At 36.7% G+C, this 22,418-nt stretch overlaps 1 protein-coding gene across 1 annotated transcript in view; it reads right to left on the bottom strand.

Moving 5' to 3' along the window:
- Nucleotides 1-22,418, bottom strand: part of LOC137250787 (uncharacterized) — an 865,562-nt gene that overhangs the window by 261,420 nt on the left and 581,724 nt on the right. The window contains exon 3 of the mRNA XM_067784276.1: nucleotides 19,717-19,896. The gene's annotated coding sequence lies outside the window, so the exon portion shown is untranslated. The remainder of the gene's footprint in view (nucleotides 1-19,716; nucleotides 19,897-22,418) is intronic.

The following is a 22,418-nucleotide window of genomic DNA, read 5'->3' as shown; positions in this document are numbered from 1 at the left end:
TATGTATGTAGTTAGGTAGGTGTTAAACGAGCTGTTCATTATCATGATTAGGGTGCATAGAGGGAAATACTTATTCACAACATAGAATAAATAAGTGAATGAAATTTTAAAATGTTTATGATCCGCGAAAGGACCAAATATGCAAATGTAACAAATAAAATATGACATTTTATAGCCGGTTATGTGTGACAGTTTTGTGGTCGCTCATTAGGCCATATCGGATCGCAGGCTGCTCAGAGTAGTGACATTAACCAAAAGGTGGAAGGTAGCAAGAAGCTAAACATATACTAAGTAATTTAAGGAGGAATATCACAAAGGTGTGAGTAAGGTAATTGAACAGGTGCTTAAAATTTGCACCATTCATACCAGTATGTACATATAGACGTTGGTGGAACATGGGCTAAGCAGTATCTCAAGGCCAACCAGCATCTGTGTGAACTAAAAAAAGATATAATCAAAATATAATAACGACGTGATTCTAGTAAATACAGAGCAACATTGCAGTCACTTTTAGTGGCGGCAATGACTTACAGTGTTTCCATTCAGCTGACACCTCAACTCATAGATGGGTTAACACTTTTTCTCATGGTTTAGGGGAATGTTTTTGCTGTTGTTATAACGATAAGGACATTCGCTGAAGGTTTTGGGGAGTGTTATCGATGGTCATGGTCCTTTACCGGATATAGATACGGTAACGTTCCGGTAACAAGCACCGTTAAGGTACTAGCCCGACCATCACAGGAACGAATTAGTATGACCACATTGAACCTTCTATCCATTTCTTATCGGCGAGCAATAGCGTTGTTATACGTGTGCTATCAATAGGGTATAGACGATTGTTATCAAAATGTTATAAATTTGTTATCGATTTAAAAAATCGACGATGAGATATCGATTTATTTTCTACAAGATATCGATTTATATTCGAAAAATTATCGATTTTTTATTGAAAAGTTACCGAACATTTTAAATATGCTATCAAATATTATGGATTTACTATCGAAAAGTCATCGACTTGTTTCCAGGGTGATGCCGATTTGTAAATGGCAGGTTATCGATTCGCTATGGAGGAGTTATAGATTTATTAAAGCTATCGATTTGATATCAAAGAAATGTTAATATGTTATCGAAAAACGATCGAGAAAAATTCGAGTATTTATTGGGAAGTTGTCGATATGTTATCAAAAAATGTATGATTTGATGTAGAAGTGTACCAATTTGATATAATTTTATAGAAAAGCTATCGAAAAATAAGAATCTTTAAAAATCCGATAAAGAGCCAATCCGAAGCCGATGCTGGGCTATAACAAACCGAACGCCGACGAAGCTGTTCTCAAAAATCGGAAACTAAAGTTGAATTCGGTATTCGAGGTAAACCACTGGACCATTAAAGCAGCGCTTTATCTATTTGAGGAGGCGTGGCATTCATCAAAACACTGCCAGTTGATGTGCTCTTAGCACCTATGAGTATGTATAAATGTATTCTAACTGGACGACTAAGGCATTCTGGCAAACAATGTTCAGGTGACCAAGCAAAGCGTAGAGGTAACCGGCTGTTGGTTGCATAAGCTGAATCTAGACGGCTAGCTGCGTCCTGTTGCTATGAAATGTCACATCAATGTTAAACTTTCCCATTGTAGATCCATCGAAACTTTAATTTTTCTCCTTGGTACCCAGAGCGGCAACACGGAGCTGCAGATGAATGATATATTAAAGGACATCGGTTTTTTGCAAATTATTGCAGAGATACCCGTCCATAAGGGTGCACGACAAAATGAAGATAGGAAGTTAAAGGTAAGGACAAGAAAGGTATACATTGGACCTGGCAACTCTTTTTGAGACAGACAGCTGCAGATATCGGTTAAGAAAACGAAAATACGAACACCGCCGAAATTGTGCCAAAATTTCATTTTCTAAAGACCATTGCAGTGGCATTGTTTTCAGTGAAATTGTGAAGCTAGAAAACTCTTCAACGAGAACAGCAAAACTGAATTATCTAAAGATATCTGAACGGTTCTTCATGTCAGTGAAGAGTGATACATTTTCTGGAATGTTGATAATACAGTCAACTCGCTCGATAAAGGATAGCAAAATAATGTTGACCCTTAAAAATGTTTTCACTGTGTCACTTGCATTAGTTCATATAAAACGCATTAGCATCTAGCGCTGGGTGTCAATAGAGCTCAAGCAGAGGGCGGAAATACACATATAATATATACCAATATGGGCTATGAACCGTGTAGAAAGCAAATTATTTGCTGGGTGTTGTGAAAGGCGCTTTTCCTGTAGCAGTTTACAGTAAAGTGCCATATTGCTACTATCGAAAAATCTTGGGAATGATCATTATGAACAATATCAGGATAGGGGCGAAACTGACTCCAATATAACACCGGGGTCTTTCAACTTTACTGGATTGTATACCACCATTTCTTCTAATGCAGAGTTTCGTTAACATTAAATTTCCTGAAGGACAATATTGGCGTTATTCCAGTGCTTGTGGTTGTACCACATACGTACCAAAATCTTTACAGACCAGTCATACTATAAGTGAGTCGCTCGGGTGCTCGTCGAAAAAAAGTTAACCAACTTCAACTTTGCGTCGAAGCCCCGTTTTAATTTTTTCTACAAATAAGCTGGCCAAGGGCAGCACGGGATCTGCATGGCAGATGAGTAATCACTGAAAAGCTTTTCATGGCAGAAACATATTCGAATTGTTTGCGAACCCACTGACTAAGAACAAACCCGGCTAAAAAATTGTTTTCTGAATAAAAAAAATTTGTTTCCAAATTTTTTATGTTGCACTGCCGGGGTCTTTAACCAACCATACCACATCGGCTGGCAATGTTAACGATTCAATAATGTTAGCAAATCTAACGTGCCTACTATACTAACCGTGTCATACCATGCGTGAGAGTTCTTGACAATGAGAAGACTAAACACTTAGCCTTGGTTTCGTTCTGAACAGTCATTCCCGTTTTCGAAAACTAAAAAAGCAATCCTTTTTTTTTTTTGCTGAAAACTATCGAGTAGTAGTAAGTTTGTCCAGAGCATGATTACATAAATCTCAGACGCTCTACTAAGATATCTGATCGCATGATATAACCACATGACTAAGATAAGGATAAAGTTTCAGACAACTGTGGAAATTTTCGTAATTTGCCTTTTGACATTTATGTATTAGGAGGAGTGCTTCAGCCCTGAGAACCAAGTTCGATGTGCAAACATATTAGTGTACGTTTGGAAAATTAATAAATTTAAGCTAACTAAGCCTAGGATTTTAAGTTAAGCTACAACAGTGGTAACTTTACAAGAAATAAAAAACCTCGGGCTTTTTTGGGAAGAACATCGTCGACTTGTTATCGGCAATAATCAATGCCACCAAGTTAATGTTTTACTATCGGCTTTTGATCGATATAGAATTATCGGCTTGTTATCGGCCTTTCCATCGGTTTCCAATTGGTTACTTATTCTTAAAGGACGTACTACAGATGTGGCATCGATTTAAATTAGAGTTTTATCGGTATCTGTTTCATAACAAACTGATGAGTCGCTGAGAAAAAAACGGTCATACTACGACAAGATATTAATAGTTTTTTATATCGAATTTGTATTTTTTCGATAAGATATCGATCGCGTTTTAGTAGCACCTTTTGATAGTTTTCAATTGCAAATCGATAACTCTTCCGGCACTAAAAATCTATAACTTATTTATAACCGTTGCTATAGATAACAAACTGATATCTCGTCTATAAGAAATGGATAACGCACTGGACTTTCGCATGCTGTCAACAAAGATGCCAACACATTCAAAATTCCATCTAAGCAAAACACTATGCAAATGTTAGTGATAGCATCAGCGAGGGGGGATACGAAATTTATGCACCACCAGCAATAACTTAGCCCTAATAACAATAACCAGATATACTTAGGCTGTAGAGTAGGTGAGACGCTGTTAGAGTGTCACCTTAATCGACATAAATATACATAGGCTGAACACGGCATAATATTAGCGGCGAGCACAAACAGCGACATCTATGTCACTTACAATACACCAACAGACGCACTATCACAACACCAGTTCACTGAGTTGATTTCAAGGTGGCTAAAAGAGCCCAAAGGGCGGAATGGTGACGGCAAAAAAATATATAAATTGGCATGCTGGTATAAGTCGCGGTGATGTCAGTGGCAACTTAATTCAACAGTAACGATTTTATCAAAGTATGCAACAACAACAACTATTGTAGCCTTAATGCTAATAACAGCCGTTATGGTAGTTATACTAAAAGTGGTGGTTGGTGCTGCCGCAACAGAAATTACAATAAATGCTCTGTCATCGTAAAAATGTTTGTGGTGAAATGGCGAGGATATCGTGGCTTTCGATGTGAGGACAGCAACAATAACAACTAGAAATATATCATTAAAGAACGCTGCGGTATATGCACACAAACCAACCAAGCGAAATAGAGTTGCCGCCAAACCACAAAACAATTAATACCACAGTTTAGCCGCAATGGCGGTGGCGGCATGTATCGACATTGACCTGAGTTAGAGCTACGGATGAGAAAATATAGTAGTATATGACAAAATAAATTGTAGGAAAAATCCAAAATAGAAAATTAGTAGTAGAAATCGCATATATGTATATGAATATGACATGTGAAATGAAATATAGATGTTAGTAAATGTTTTATTCGGAAAAACACCCCATTCCTCAGGCTTAGGGAGTTGTACTTATAAAGGCATCCTTTCCCGGATATGAATATATTACATATGCCGCGGAAACTTTTTTTTACTATTCGAACCTGTTCATATAACTGTTATTATGTACACAGAGTTCAATATCAACGAAAAACACAGAGACAAATTGGAACAAAAATAATGATTAAAACTGAAATTTTAAAGATTTTACACCGTAAATCAAAAGCCGAAGAAGATATCACATTAAAACTTGGCATGGAGGTTGTCCTAGCTATTGTCTATATACATACATTGTGAAAATAAACGGAACCGGTTTGGGAGCGTAGTCCCCTTAAAAAAAATGTAAACCTGAACTTAGAACAATAAAAAAATTTTATAAATTATTACAAAAGACCAACAAATTGATAGAACTTGAAATGTGGGTTGACTTTGTGACGAAAAGTAGGAACTTGTTAAAATTTCGGAAAATGGGCGTCTGACGCAAGACATAAAAATGTGGACACGTGCCATTTTAATAAAATAAAATTCAATTGAAACAAGTAAGAAAGGCTAAGTTCGGGTGTAACCGAATATTACACACTCAGCTGAGAGCTATGGAGACAAAATGAGGGAAAATCACCATGTAGGAAAATGAACATAGGGTAACCCTGGAATGTGTTTGTATGACATGTGTATCAAATGGAAGGTACTAAAGAGTATTTTAAGAGGGAGTGGGCCATAGTTCTATAGGTGCACGCCTTTTCGAGATATCGCCATAAAGGTGGACCAGGGGTGACTCTAGAATTTGTTTGTACGATATGGGAATCAAATGAAAGGTGTTAATGAGTATTTTAAAAGGGAGCGGGCCCTAGTTCTATAGGTGGATGCCTTCTTGAGATATCGTTGTAAAGGTGGACCAGGGGTGACTCTATAATGTGTTTGTACGATATGGGCATCAAATTAAAGGTATTAATGAGGGTTTTAAAAGGAAGTCGCCCTTAGTTGTATATGTGAAGGTGTTTTCGAGATATCGACCAAAGTGTGGACCAGGGTGACCCAGAACATCATCTGTCGGGTACCGCTAATTTATTTATATATGTAATACCACGAACAATATTCCTGCCATGATTCAAAGGGCTTTTGATTTCGCCCTGCCGAACTTTTTTATTTTCTTCTACTTAATATGGTTGTCACACCCATTTTACAAAGTTTTTTTCTAGAGTTATATTTTGCGTCAATAAACCAATCCAATTACCATGTTTCATCCCTTTTTTCGTATTTGGTATAGAATTATGGCATTTTTTAAATTTTTCTTAATTTTCGAAATGGAAAAAGTGGGCGTGATCATAGTCGTATTTCGGCCACTTTTTATACCAAGATAAAGGGAATGCAGATAAGTATGTGAACTGAGTTTAGTAAAGATATATCGATTTTTGCTCAAGTTATCGTGTCAATGGCCGAGCGCAAGGACAGACGGTCGATTGTGTATAAAAACTGGGCGTGTCTTCAACAGATTTCGCCAATTTTCGCAGAAAACAGTTACCGTCCTAGAATCTAAGCCCCTACCAAATTTCACAAGGATTGGAAAATTTTTGTTCGACTTATGGGATTAAAAGCATCCTGGACAAATTAGATGAAAAAGGCCGGAGCCACGCCCATTTTCAAATTTTTTTTTTTATTTTTGTATTTTGTTGCACCATATCATTACTGGCGTTGAATCTTGACATAATTTACTTATATACTGTAGAGATATTAAATTTTTTGTTAAAATTTGACTTAAAAAAAATTTTTTTTTAAGTGGGCGTGTTCGTTCTCCGATTTTGCTAATTTTTATTAAGCATACATATAGTAATAGGGGTAATGTCCCTGCATAACTTCATTATAATATCTTCAACGACTGCCACATTACAGCTTGCAAAACTTTTAAATTACCTTCTTTTAAAAGTGGCGGTGCCACGCCCATTGTCCAAAATTTTACAAATTTTCTATTCTGCGTCATAAGTTCAACTCACCTACCAAATTTCATCGCTTTATCCGTCTTTGGTAATGAATTATCGCACTTTTTGTGTTTTTAGAAATTTTCGATATCGATAAAGTGGGCGTGGTTATAGTCCGATTTCGTTCATTTTAAATAGCGATCTGAGATGAGTGCCCAGGAACCTGCATACCGAATTTCATCAAGATACCTCAAAATTTACTCAAGTTATCGTGTTAACGGGCGGACGGACAGACGGACGGACGGACGGACATGGCTCAATCAAATTTTTTTTCGATACTGATGATTTTGATATATGGAAGTCTATATCTATCTCGTTTCCTTTATACCTGTACAACCAACCGTTATCCAATCAAAGTTATTATACTCGGTGAGCTCTGCTCAACTGAGTATAAAAATCTACTGCCTTTGTACTAAAGTTGTAACCCTAACAATGACGCGCATACGCACGTACATACTGAAATGTAATAACTAAAGTACATTTCACTTAATTTTGCGGGCAAAGCAAATTAAAAGCGAATCTTCGAATTAACATTAAAACTAATAAAATTAAGCACGCAAAAAGGCAAATAAATGCTCTAAGCAGTAAAAATAGATTAAAACAAAAGACTATAGCAACAACGCATCAACTATAAAATTTAGCGATATAACGAATCACCGGAAACGCGCTTCAACGCTTCACAACAAATTATAACCATACCCAAGTACAAACACAAATATTTATCTTCCACGCTTCGCAGATAATACCAATTATATTTATGTTGCCCTTAATAGGCTTACTAGCTCTAGGCTGCCCCTAAAGTAATTTGTCAGTAAATTTGTTTGTACGCGTTTATAAGTAGGTTTGAAGTATACCACACCCACTCATTATATTGTTTTCCTTGTTGAAAGATGGCTTCCGATAATTCAGGTAACCAATAATATTTACATTATTCATAGCTAACCTAATAAACCTATAAGCGACTTTCTAGAAGACTTTAGTTTTAGTTTGGCGGCTGCTTGGTTGGTTGAACTTGGTTGTACTAAGCTTCAAAACTATATTAATTTTGACCTTCTCAACATGAAAGGGAGAGTGAAGGAGGCCTCGACAGCATTTTGTGCATGCAAAATAATTCTGGGATGTAGGTGGGACCTTTCGCCCTCTCTCCCTTTCCCTCTCTATAAATGCATGGCATAACGGGAGCCCGGAAAACAATCCAAAGTAGGCACTGTATGCCATTCAGCACATTCCACCTGTAGACCTGATGGCGAAGAACATAGCATTAACAAACATTGGACGGATTTTTTTTATTATCTGGTTCCCTACCCGCACTTTGATAGGTCTCTTAGAGCGTTACACGTGATGGTTCCAAGGTAATGGAAGTAGTAGGGTCTGCGGTAATCCGAAAGTAAACTGATCCCTCAAGATGGCCGATAAATGTAGAGTTTTTCAGGCGTAAGAAGGTCAGTGCCGTGTCGCATTTTATATTGACAGCCAATCTGCAATTAAGATAATCATCTCGCATATCACTACATCTAAAAGTGTAAGCCATCACTGATTTTCGGCACACTGACACATCGATCATATTTCGTTCACCATTTTTGCACAACAATGACAGCATTTTCGCCAACTTTGGTACCAAATCTCTTTCTTTAGCAGGAGAGGCTTTGGCGACTCAAAGTTCCTCGTGGAACTAGTAGGTGAATGCCGTCTGACCTAGAAGGTTCAATGTGGACATATTAAATCGTTCCCGAGATGGTCGAGTTTATATCGAAATAGTGCTTTTTACCGGAACGTACCGGATCTATATCCCGCAAAGGACCATCAACATCAATACCATTCCCCAAAACCTTGGGGGGTGTCTTTATCGCTATAACAACAACACAATAAAAATGTGCATGCAAACAAGAAAATTCATTTATTCGGTTTGGTTCAAACCATGGTTTCGGTTTGTAAAATGCAAAATAATACCAAACTTAAATGGTTATTTAGGGTTAGATTTTTTTATCCGTCGGTAACGCTATTAGATAAAAAATGGATAAAGCACCGATAGCACTTCGACTACAAAACGCTTAGACTAGTTATCATCAAATCGGTAACGCGACTATAACAAATTTGTTCGATAGCAAAGCGATATTTTTCGATAACAAACCAATAACTTGTTGATATTAAACAAATTTGTGAGCTACATAATCGATAACCCATCAGTAAAAAAAAATCATTCATTCATAAATAATTTTTTTATCGATTTAAAATGTATGGCACTTCGAAAAAAAATTGATAGTCTGTCCAAAAGATATCGATAACACGCTCCATCCAATAGCTATTCGAATATGGTTCCTATCGCTGAGGCTGCAAGCGTGTAATGAACTGAGGCTGATTGACTTCGTCGGTACTTGAAAAACAAAAATATACATCAAGGTGCATGATGGGCTTGATGCTGAATGAGGAAAAAACGAAGGATTCCTCTGTTATCAAGCAAAGAGTCGGCACATTTGCGCCTTGGCAACTACGCCACTGTTGGCAGCTATAATTTTGAAATAGTAAAATACTTCGTTTATTTGGCATTAACGCAAACAACAACACCAGCTCTGAAATCCATCGAAAAATTACTCTTGCCAATTAAAGCTGCTTTGCCTACTGAAAAGTCCTCTTTCGGGAAACGAAATTCATGCTCTACAAGTCACCTATCGTATGGAATATGGTGGAGAAGCATTGACCATGAGAACATCAGATAAAGCGGCTCTGGGAGTGTTCGAGAGAAAAGTTCTTCGAAAGAGTATGGACATCTACGCTTTGGTGACGGCGAGTACCGTAGAAGATTTAATGATCAACTGTCCGAACTTAGCAGCGGATGTATTAACGAAATTTGTTAAGAAAATTTTACGATTATATCAGAATTTATAGCTCAATAACTTTTTAAAATAACTTGAATTAGTTTTTTAAAAACTTAACTCTTTAAGTTTATATTTTAACTATAAACCAGCTCTGCAATATAATTTTACGAAAATTCCCCGAGCGCTTTTGGAACAAAACTGCTTTTAAGTCAATCATCAATGTCAATTGTACTGTTTCATAGTGAAAAAATACTCTTGCTGAAATGTACCTCAATTTGTGGTTCCAGCCAAGCACTTGAGCCATGCATAACTAGTATTTATGGCTTTCTCTGTGTTAAGTCTACGAACAAAAATTATATATCATTAGATAGAGGACATTTTTGGCACTTGCAACATATATATAACTCGATAATTTGTGTGAAGAAGTAAAAGATATACCTTACAAAATATATTGAATATCTAAACAAGTGCATCACTTGTCCAATTTATATAACGGTTTTCTTGATTATTTTGTTTACGTGTATATACAAAGGCTTTCTGAAGAAGAATACATAATCAGTTTGGCTTCCAACAAATACTAGTGTTAAGGATTTATTAATATTTTATTGTTGTATTCAAGGATTTTACATGATGACACAAAAAGAACAGTACAAAATTTCACTTCGCCTTTTTTTTTTATTTGATAACCTTTTGAAATCATTTGCTACAGAAGTTGTCGACTAGAAGTTGTCAAAGGGGAATATCTTAACCGAGTTTAAATGGACTTATTCTAACTGCTCATTTTTGCATACAAAATTATTTCCGGCTCCTAATAAATATTTTTTTGTATATGGTGCGAACCAAAAAAATCAAAATGGACAAGTAATGCACTAATTTGGGTTTTCAATATGTTTCGTAAGGTTTCATGGACACTCCTAAACACAAATCAACAAATTATACATTGTTAAAAGCTCAAAAATGTTCTCTTTCGAATGACATATAAGTTTTGTTCGTATGAGAATGAATCTATGAAAATGGGGTTCTTGGCCCCAAACTCCAAACGGTGAGGGCCTATTGGAAAGTCGAAGTTTGCAGGGCTTATGTGCTTGACAATACCTGCAATTTGAGGTTTATCTCAAGAAGAATATTTTCACAATCAAACAGTTGATATAACATGACGATGCACTGAACTAAATTTTCCGACAATTTTAGTGCTGATTTTGGCTCGAGAAACAGGCATACGCAAAAAAAACTGAGGTGGTATAACTTCGAATTAAGGGATTAAGCCAACAACAACAACCAATATTTTTAAATAAATACCGAAAAATGTTGAGCAAATTCGTAACAATAGCTTAAGTACATATATGTAGTGCTTTTTTTCAGTTCTCGAATTTTTTGAGCGAAGCCTCTCCAACGAGGGACGGAAAATAGTTATTTTTTTTTCCGGAGTCGGAAAAGTCCGGGTCAAAAAATTGTCCTAGGTGAAAATGTTTAAGTTCTCAGGTTTCCCTATAGCAATATCGTGTCGAATCATGCATCTCCTTATTTTTCATACTTTTTCCATAAAAGTCCACATATAAAATTAAAATCTGTATTTTTATTTTTTGAGTGCGATAGAACTAGTTAAACTCCGACTTTTAAAAACAAAAGTCCGGAAATAAAAGTTAAATTCGGACTTTTATTTTTTAAGACCAAAATAAAAGTCCGGCTTGATAACAAAGAAACGGCTAATCAGAATTAAAAACAAATTTTTTAAAAATAAAAATACAGATTTTACTTTTATATGTGGACTTTTATGGAAAAAAAAGGGGGGGGGGGTGTAACCGAACATTACATACTCAGCTGAGAGCTTTAGAGACAAAATAAGGGAAAATTAGCATGTAGGAAAATGAACTTAGGGTAACCCTGGAATGTGTTTGTATGACATGGGTATCAAATGGAAGGTATTAAAGAGTATTTTAAAAGGGAGTGGACCATAGTTCTATAGGTGGACGCCATTTCGGGATGCCGCCATAAAGGTGGACCAGGGGTGACTCTAGAATGTATTTGTACGATATGGGTATCAAATGAAAGGTGTTAATAAGTATTTTAAAAGGGAGTGGTCCTTAGTTTTATAGGTGGACGCCTTTTCGAGATGTCACCATAAAGGCGGACCAGGGGTGACTCTAGAATTTGTTTGTACGACATGGGTATCAAATGAAAGGTGTTAATGAGTATTTTAAAAGGGAGTGGGCCTTAGTTTTATAGGTGGACGCCTTTTCAAGATATCGATAAAGGTGGACCAGGGGTGACTCTAGAATTTGTTTGTACGACATGGGTATCAAATGAAAGGTGTTAATGAGTATTTTAAAATTGAGTGGGCCTTAGTTTTATAGGTGGACGCCATTTCGGGATGTCGCCATAGAGGTGGACCAGGGGTGACTCAAGAATTTATTTGTACGATAGGGGTATCAAACGAAAGATGTTAATGAGCTTTTTAAGAGGGAGTGGGCATTAGGTCTATAGCTGGACGCCTTTTCGAGATATCGCCATTAGGGTGGGCCAGGGTGACTTGTGTTTGTAAGATATGGGTGTCAAATGAAAGGTGGTAATGAATATTTTAAAAGGGAGTAATCCTTAGTTCTATAGGTGGACGCCTTTTCGAGATATCGCCATAAAGGTGGGCCAGCGGTGACTCTAGAATGTGTTTGTACTATATGGGTGTCAAATTAAAGGTATTAATGAGGGTTTTAAAAGGGAGTCGTGGTAGTTGTATATGTGGGGGCGTTTTCGCGATATCGACCAAAATGTGGACCAGGGTGATCCAGAAAATCATATGTCGGGCACCGCTAATTTATTTATATATGCAATACCACGAACAGTATTCCTACCAAGATTCCAAGGGCTGTTGATTTCGCCCTGTAGAACTTTTTCATTTTCTTCTACTTAATATGGTAGGTGTCACACCCATTTTACAAAGTTTTTTCTAAAGTTATATTTTGCGTCAATAAACCAATCAAATTACCATGTTTCATCCCTTTTTTCGTATTTGGTATAGAATTATGGCATTTTTTTCATTTTTCGTAATTTTCGATATCGAAAAAGTGGGCGTGGTTATAATCGCATTTCGGCCATTTTTTATACCAACGTAAAGTGAGTTCAGATAAGTACGTGGACTAAGTTTAGTAAAGATATATCGGTGTTTGCTCAAGTTATCGTGTTAACGGCCGAGCGGAAGGACAGACGGTGACTGTGTATAAAAACTAGGCGTGCCTTCAACCGATTTCGCCCATTTTCACAGACAACAGTTAGTGTCATAAAATCTATGCCCCTACCAAATTTCAAAAGGATTGGTAAATTTTTGTTCGACTTATGGCATTAAAAGTATCCTAGACAAATTAAATGAAAAAGGGCGGCACCAAGCCCATTTTGAAATTTTCGAACATTTTTGTATTTTGTTGCACCATACCATTACTGGAGTTGAATGTTGACATATTTTACTTATATACTGTAAAGATATTAAATTTTTTGTTAAAATTTGAATTAAAAAAAAATAAAAATTTTTAAAAAGTGGGCGAGTTCGTAATGTGATTTCGCTAATTTTTATTTAGCAAATATATAGTAATAGGAGTAATGCTCCTGCCAAATTTCATTATGATATCTTAAACGACTGCCAAATTACAGCTTGCAAAACTTTGAAATTACCTTCTTTTAAAAGTGGGCGGTGCCACGACCATTGTTCAAAAATTTAATAATTTTCTATTCTTTTTCATAAGATCAACCCACCTACCAAGTTTCATCGCTTTAGCCGTCTTTGGTAATGAATTATCGTACTTTCTCCGTTTTCCGAAATTTTCGATATCGAAAAAGTGGGCGTGGTTATGGTCCGATTTCGTTCGTTTTAAATAGCGATCTGAGATGAGTGCCCAGGAACCTGCATACCAAATTTCATCAAGATACCTCAAAATTTGGTCAAGTTATCGTGTTTACGGACGGACGGACGGACAGACGGACATGGCTAAATGAATTTCTTTTTTCGCATAGATCATTCTGATATACAGAAGTATATATCTATCTCGATTAGTTTATACCGTTACGTATTACCGTTATGCGAACAAAATTAATATACTCTGTGAGCTCTGCTCAGCTGAGTATAAAAAGAATGCATGATTTGACATGATATTGCTATAGGGATACCTGATAACTCAAACATTTTCACCTCGGACAATTTTTTACCCGTACTTTTTCGACTCCGAGCAAAAAATAATTATTATTTTCCGTCCCTGTCTCCAATAGTTCAATTACATCTAATACGCAGTATAGTGGGCACTATTCTCATCCGACTGCAATGTATCAAATAAGCCACTAGCTTTACCCTAACGCTGGATTTTGTTAAGCCCCTGAATTGTATGAAAACTGCAAAGGATTTCGCAAAAACTCACGTTTTCATCTATGTTTCTGACTGTTCTAATTGTTATAAAAATAAACTAGTACTTCTAACGTGAAAATCTTTTGAGGCACAAGCTGATAAATTTACAAAAATTTTGGTTTAAAAAATATTCAAATTCATCAAGTATTGTGCAATTTTAGAAAACATTCTTTCGAGAAAAACCGGTTTACAATTTTCAAACACGACTCCAATCGCTTGGAAGGGCATTGCTTTTAGTTTAAAAAAATTTCGTTTTGCCGTTCGAATTGTTCTAATTTAATAGATTTAGTGCATTCTGAAGACTAAAGGTAGTATTTCGAGGAAAAAAACGAGATTTCCAAAAGCTCAATTGTGGCGTAAACCCTTAAAATATACATACATAGTTCAGGCAGCTCTTGATGTTCCAATAGCACTCTAACGATATTGGTTGGAATCTCACTTTCTGAGTATAAATGTCACTTAACAGATTTGCTTTACAGCAACTCAATCAAACTAAAGAGTCAGCATTGTGACATTTATTGACATGGGTATATACACTTACATACACACATACAAATATGTACAGTAAGCTTGTATTTTTTCATTGCAAAACATGATTGTGTATTGGCATGCATGTAGTTGGGAATGTCAATATGATTTTGTTAATAATATGAATTCGAAATTGCCCTTTGGGTTTTCAAATTGCAGGTGCAAATATCCTCATGGGATTCAAATGGATAAACAGCAGCAGCGAATAGAAAAATAGCAGTGACGAATTTTATGAAATTTCGTTAACACAGCTTTTTTTTTATTTTCGATATTTTAAGAAAAAATTTCTGTGAATTTTGTAACTTAAACTATGCAAACCAATCTTAAAAACTCCTTCTATAAAATTCGCCAATTCTAGAAGTATTTACGAAAATTTCGAAATTTTTATTCGCAGATCTGTGGATTTTTTTTACTATACAATTTAAAAGTACAACCAATTTTATTCTAATAATGTACGAATCAAAGGTCTCTCAGCTAATTCAATAATTTTCTCTCCAAATTAGCATTGATTATTGCTCTACCGAAAGCGTTTTAACTTTGCTTCACACAAAGAATGCACAGTTTTATATTTTATACTAGAAGACCCGGCTGACGTTGTTCTGCCCTAAATTTGGCCTATCTGCATACATTTTAATAAGCTTTTTCCGTCTGACTCTACCCTCCCCCCTCTTCACTTTTTCCTAATCCTTTTATTCACCCCTCCCTCCGTCTTCGTCTCATTCTACCTCTTTCTCAATCTCCTTCTCTCTTTTCTCTTCTCTCAATTTCTTCTCATTCTTCTGCATCCCTTATTGCCTGTCCCAGAGGGTGGTATGTATTTTATTCCAGTCCCAGTCCCACTCCGAGTCTCAGTCGCAGTCCTAGTCATAATCCCAGTCCCAGTCCGTCTCTGGATAATAACCCGTATTCTGCATTTCGATTACGTTCCCGTTCTACGCTCCGCTTTAATCGAAGTTGGGTATTCTGCATTACGGCGGAATCGTAACGAGAAGAGGAAGAGCAAATGATTTTTCGAAATCAGCTGTTTTTACGGAATGTGTGAATATTGGAACAAAATAAATTAAAGAAAATTTGTAAAAAAACACTTAAAAACGTATATATTTTATTATCCACGCCATTCTGTACAAAAACAAGTAAAGAATGTTAAGTTCGGGTGTAGCCGAACATTACATACTCAGTTGAGAGCTATGGTGACAACATAAGAGAAAATAACCATGTAGGAAAATGAACCGAGGGAAACCCTGGAATGTGTTTGTATGACATGTCTATTTAGGGATATCGCCATAAAGGTGGATCAGGGTTGACTCTAGAATGCGTTTGTACGATATGGGTATCAAATGAAAGGTGTTAATGAGTATTTTAAAAGGGAGTAATCCTTAGTTCCATAGGTGGACGCTGTTTCGAGATATCGCCATAAAGATAGACCAGGGGTGACCCTAGAATTTATTTGTACAATATGGGTATCAAAAGAAAGGTGTTAATGAGTATTTTAAAGGGAGTGATCCTTAGTTCTATAGGTGGACGCCGTTTCGATATATCGCCATAAAGGTGGACCAGTGGTGACCCTAGAATTTGTTTGTACGATATGGCTATCAAATTAAAGGTATTAATGAGGGTTTTAAAAGGGAGTGGTGGTAGTTATATAGGTGGTCGAATCGAACGATTCGAAATTGGATCGAAAGAGATTGGAACACAGAATACCAAAATTGCCAAATCGAAAAAATTGCAATCCAAGTCGAAATGCAGAATAGGGCTGAATATATTACTCTGTACTAAAGCACTCAACAGCTTTCATTTGATATCCATATTGTATAAACACTGTCTAGGCATTCACTGGTCCACGTTTTGGCCTATATCTCGAGACCCTAATCACTCAGGGGTATGAAAATTACCCTCTACCAAAGCACTCATCAACAGCTTTCATTTGATATCCATATCCTATAAAGACATTCTAAGGGTACTCGGGTCCACGTTTCGGCCTATATCTCGAGACCCTGTACGTCGATCGCAACCAAACCTATGTAGTAACCACCGCGTGAGCTTTACGCAACCTGTGCGAAAGTTTGAATAAAATCGACCGACGCATCTCTTCAAACACCGGCGACCAACTAACACACATTTTAGCATTTCTTTTTGTATATATAGATTTTTATTTGTCACACTTCACTGTAATATAAAAACGAAATGCAGATTTTCGTTGCTTTTGAAATTCGGCTTAAAAATTTCACATGGAACAACTAAAGACCCTTCTGAATTAAAAAAAATGTCATAATACCTCTAAATCGCGGGCTCCCTCAGAAACCACGGGCCCGGGGCTTATCCCCCCCACCTTCGCGGCGGGCCTGGTGATGTGCTACATAGTTATACGTGATTTTTATATATTAAGATAGAGGAAGATCTGAAACAGTCTTCGTGAAAAAAATTTCAAAAATCAATGGGAATGGTCAGGCACAATTATTTGTACTCTGTTATAATAAAATTAATTGCGCTAAAAACCTGCGTACTCAATAAAGCTCAGGAGCTCCAAATTTTCTCGAATTTCAAGTTTTTTTTAAACTTACATAAAAGTTTTTTTCTTAAATAACGGAAAAAAAAGATTATGATTGAATTGAAGCAATTTGGGCACTGCTATTTTTCTGTTCGCTGTTGTAATTAAACTGCGAATTTGAATATACTGAACACCTTTTACTTAATTGAGGTTACTAGTTAGAAAAATCAAGTTAATGAAAACATGTACTAAATTAATTGGACCTCTCTTACTTTGATTTGAAAACAATGATTTCTTCCCTTGAAAACGTAGTTCTCTTCAAAGTATCGCTTTTGCACAATAACCGGTGGAAAATTTTAAAAATACTCTGTATTAATGTTTATCCACACAGATTTAGCTAATACGGCTGTCATGAGATAACAAGGGATCAATTTCACAAAATGTTACAAAGTTTTGGATTTGTTGCCCAAGGAGATATTGGGCCTCTTTTCGTCATATACCTTAACCTCTTTCTCTTCAATTTTCTCTCTCAATCTTCTCTATGAACTCTCTTTTATCTTTCCCTCTGCTTCTCACTAACCCTCATCCCAAATCAGTCTTCCTCTCCCATGACTAGTGTTGTTCTGATACCACCTCGTACTCGATATCTGTAATTATTTAAAGGGATTGAAGAAAGTAATCGATACCAAAAAATATCGGAGGAAACTACTTGATATTAAATCGTATCGTACTAATTAAAGAGCTCTGTAAAACTTATGAAAGTTGATACATTACTAACATATTAAATCAATTCATTCAGACAGGCAATTGCCTCGTATCTATGGAAACCATGCAAATCGAAACGGTTGTCATTGGTAGCCCGTATTAAAAAAAACGGAATTATCGTTAACGTAAATAAATTTCTGAAAAGTCTATGCAAAATGTATGTGCATTGACACATTTACTCATAACTTTGAATCATTGTGAATAATGACTAAGCGTGATATCTTATCTGTCAACTGCCTGACAGGATGTTCAATATGGCTACTTTTTAGCGTTTTGACAGGGTGTTCAATATGGCGGCGCCTATCTTCAGCGGGTGATAGAAAAAGATACAGAATGAGACAGCGATAGTCAATTCCAAATCAGGTGATCCAATCACTTTGGAATTTTGACGTCTATGCAGAAGATATCACACTTAGTTATCATTCACAATGTTTTGAATAACAAAATAAAGTAGGTTTCAGATTCTTAATACTGAAAACGGGTCGCCGCCCCATTTACTGCACTATTGCTTTATACTTCATACTTTTATTTTCAGTTTCAAATGGGTTTTGTTATATGTTTTATGTGCTAGGGTAAATAACTAAAACGGATATTAACTATTTTTGCGCCAGCTAGCCTATGAGCGTAACTCAATATTCTCAATATCTATCGTTTTTAAGCTGGCATTTCTTTATGAGATCACAGCTTTAGATCTGGTAAATCTACGATACGCCAGATCCTGCAGATTACACAAAATCCTGCAGAGGACTTTGGATTGTCTTCTTACGTAAGAGCCAAGTCGCAAGCTAGTGGAAATAAGACGCTAGGTAGATTACCGTATTACATAGAAAGCAACAACACAAGGTAAGTTTGTTTAGTTGGCTAAGCGGTTTGAGATGAAAGAGCTTCAGCAACAGTCGACCAAAAAAAAGGCACTATTTTAAGAGAAATAACAGCGTTGCGGCAGGGTGACATACATACAAGCAAATGCATGAATATGTATTTTGTTTTTGTAATTCTCTAGTTGAGCGTCAAAAACGTACTGTGCCAGAAGTAGAAATGTCAACGCAGCTAAAAAAAAAAGTACCAACTAGCTGGTAAACTTCCACCACCTGTATGGTTTCGCCATGATGAAACTGTTTAGCTAGTTGAAGCGCTTTTTCAAAGCTCGCTTGTAAAAAAAAAAATGCAACTAATGATGAATTCTTCTAAAATTTTCTCGCTGTGGGCTGTTTTTCGGAAAGCAAATGTGTGTCTTTCATGAAAATTAAAAAAAACCCAATTGTATTAAATCTCAAAATATATTTTAACGGAAATAGCCAGACCTAAGAAATTACTTGTAACAAGTAGTCGACTATGAAAAATATTCGGCACTTGGGCAAAGTACTCGTTTATGTAATGGTAGTTACTCGTATTGGTGTAACACTACCCTTGACGCATATTCCTCTCTCAATGCCTATCCCTCTATCTTCCAGCTACATCTGCCTTTTCCTGTCTCTTTTGACGTTCCACCTCCTGTACCCTTCCAATAATTTAAAACGTCTTTTCCCTATACCGCTCCTTCTCTCTGCCCGTCCCCGTCCCGCTGATTTTAGCTATGTTTATTTCAGTCCACGTCATTTATAATAACACTCTCCTCCTCTTCTTTTTCTCACTTGCTCTCTTTTAATCCTTTTCGTAACAGTATCGTTACACCTCTCTTCCAATTTTTCTCAACCTCCCTCCATCTCCTTCTCCCTTTTCGCACTTTCTCCAAAATTCTTTCCTCTACTTCTACCTTTCTCTATCTCTCTCAATATCTCAACCTCTGTTCCCTTACCATCCATTTCCATCTTCCTTCCCCCCTACCTCTTCTTCTCTCTGCCCCGTTCCATTAATTTTGCCTAGCGCATTCTCTCAGTTTCCGTTCCACAAAAAGATACTAACGCCCCGTCTCTTTTTATCTTCACTTCCTTCTACCTCTCATTCACTCTGTCCCGGTACCGCTTATTTTACCTATCTCTTTTAAACTCGTCGTTCCCCTCCCTTTAATAAAGTATCACAAATATCAATCAAGGAAAAACATACTTATGTACTTACCGAATTTCAATGAAATCGTTAATAAGATTATATTGAGTAGATTGCGGTCTCTGGTGTACATCCCGGAAAGAAAAGTGTTCCTGATATTAACAAAAAAGCAAGATTTCCGTTGCACCAAATTTAAGGCTTATCACAGCATAGTTACGATCTTCTAGAATATATCCGTCCGTAGTCCACTTCCTGGAAAGAAACGTATTTTTAATATTAACCAAGTTAAAGAGATAACCATGTACCAAATTTCAAGCGAATTACGCCATAAATAACACTTTTTTAATAACCACCAAATTGCTTACGTACTAAATTTTAAGCGAATCATAAAGCAGAACTTGTTTAAATAAGTCGGTTTCCAGTTCACTTCCCACTTCCCAGAAAATAGGTTACACCATAAAAAAAATTTGGGCAATAGGGTATCTAGTTCCCCCACTATTAGAGGCACCTTGTCGTTGGTGTGAGGGCTTAGCCGAACTCCTTAGCGCCCGACTATGGAGTTGAGCGGTTTAGGGGCTGCATCTACGCCGTTTCACTTCATCGGTGACCAAAAACTGCCAACCTCCTAATACGGGACGTTATGCGTGCCGTGCCTGTAAGTACTTGAATGGAGCTTTCCCGATACCGGGCCGCTTCGGGAAGCAATGACGGCATTACCACAGCAAGGGGAGCTGTTGTGGTGGACGGTTTTTTCCCTATTTTTACCATTAGACCGCTGAGCTCATTCGGATCTGCTGTTTACCGTGTTGATCCAGAAATAAGTAGATCCTACAGTATGCCAGATTACTGCAGCGTCTTCAGCCTAGAAATATAGCAGTGAAGAAAGCAAAAAAAATTTGGAATAAGCGTGCTTAAGCTGCAGTTATTAAGGTAATAATCTGACACAGCACTTCATCAAGAAGTGTTCTGCAATGCAAAGAAGCATTGGAAAAACTTGCTCAGTTCGAACCATACATCTATACTGGGTTCACGGTCATAAAGGGATAGAAGGTACCGTAAAGGCCGATGAGTTGGCAAAGGAAGGAGCAACACTAGCTGAAACGACGATAGACGTCCCAATCCGTATAAGAGAAATCATAAGAAGACAGGAGTTGCATATGGTCCAGCAAACCTAACAGCGCGGGCTGTAAAATTTCTAAGATCAGGGGCAAAGCTTACGATATAAGACTCACAAACTAGCTCATATCTCTGAAGGGAGAGGACTTAAGGCTCATGATGGGCATACTAACTGGACATTGCCTTCTAGCGTCAGATGCTTATAAGTTGGGTCTCGTCAGAAACAGCAGGTGTAGGAAGTATGAACTGCAGGAAGAAACGCTTGAGCACGTTTTGTGTTCATGTTTTGCGATTACCAGGTCAAGGCTACAGTTTTTAGGAGCGACAAAGATGCCAGATCTCGAAGTAGCAATTAAGCTAGTTCCTAGAAAATGTCTAGTAATTGCTAAGAGGACGGAATTATTCTATAACACAAGTCCTGGTACCTGATTGGGCTTCGTCCGTTTGGTCGTCAACAAAATCTGGGAACACTATGGACACACTCAATATATGTGAGGTCTTTATTGACCGACCAGTTCAACCTAACCTTTGGTATCTAACTGCCATTTTTCAATTATATCAGGTAATTAATAAGAACCATCTCCTGACCATACCAAACAAAACAACAGAAGAATTAGCGAAAAAGATCTATCCATTCACGCGTGATGCCGTGACCAAGAAAAATAATTTTTAATAATTTTTATTAATAAAGATTGAAACACTGTGATTTCTATACCATCCTCTTTTTTGATTTTTACTTCCTTTATATTAGGTCGGTTGAATGTTTGTCGGCTTTTCATACAAATCTTGCAATCGATTTTTAAGTAACTTATCATTGAGCTACAAACGTGAAATTTTACACATAGGTTTTAACACCGTGGCAAAGCAGCAAAAGGAAAAAAACCGTTAGGTGGCGCACGGATCGAAATAATTAGATAAGAATTAGAAACTTTTCAAACCAGCTTTTAAGTAACTTCTCGATGAGCTAGAGACTTGAAATTTCAAACTTAATTCAGAGCGGGAGATATTTACAAAGATCGTGCGAAACGGAGGGAATTTTGGGATTGATTTTTATGTAAGTTCTCATCGAGCTACAACTGTAAAACTTCACAGATAGGATAAGACGCCGAGATAATTTAAGAAAAGGAGAAAAAATTCCGCTAGGTGGCGCACGGATCGAAATACTTAAATAAGAATTTGGAAATTTGGTGTTTTGAGATCTATTTTAAAGTAACTTCTCATTGAGCTACATACACGAAACCTCACAGAAAGGTTAAGGCACCATGACAAAGGAAAAAAGGAGAAAAAATTCCGTTAGTAACTTCTCGATGAGCTAGAAGCTAAAAATTTAGGGCGTAATTCAGAGGTGGATGACAGCCGATGACACAATAAAAAAGTTTCGCTAGACGGCGCACGGACTGCGATATTTAGAAAAATCAAACGGAACGAAGGGAATTTTGGGGTCGACATTTATGTATGTTCTCATTGAGCTACAAGCGTGAAACTTAACAGATAAGTTAAGACACCGAGAAAATGCAAGAAAAGGAGAAAATAAAAATAAAATACAAACATTTTAAGCACTTCCTTTATATAAATGGACAAAAATCAGCGAAAAATGTCTCCTTATATAAAATATTGTTGCTAAACTTTGATTTTTAAATTTTGACATATAAATTGCA

Source organism: Eurosta solidaginis, chromosome 4 (assembly GCF_040869045.1).
Source record: "Eurosta solidaginis isolate ZX-2024a chromosome 4, ASM4086904v1, whole genome shotgun sequence".
In the NCBI taxonomy this organism is placed as follows: Eukaryota; Metazoa; Arthropoda; class Insecta; order Diptera; family Tephritidae; genus Eurosta; species Eurosta solidaginis.
The sequence above is the reverse complement of the archived record's forward strand: the minus strand, read 5'-3'. Positions and strand labels throughout refer to the sequence as shown.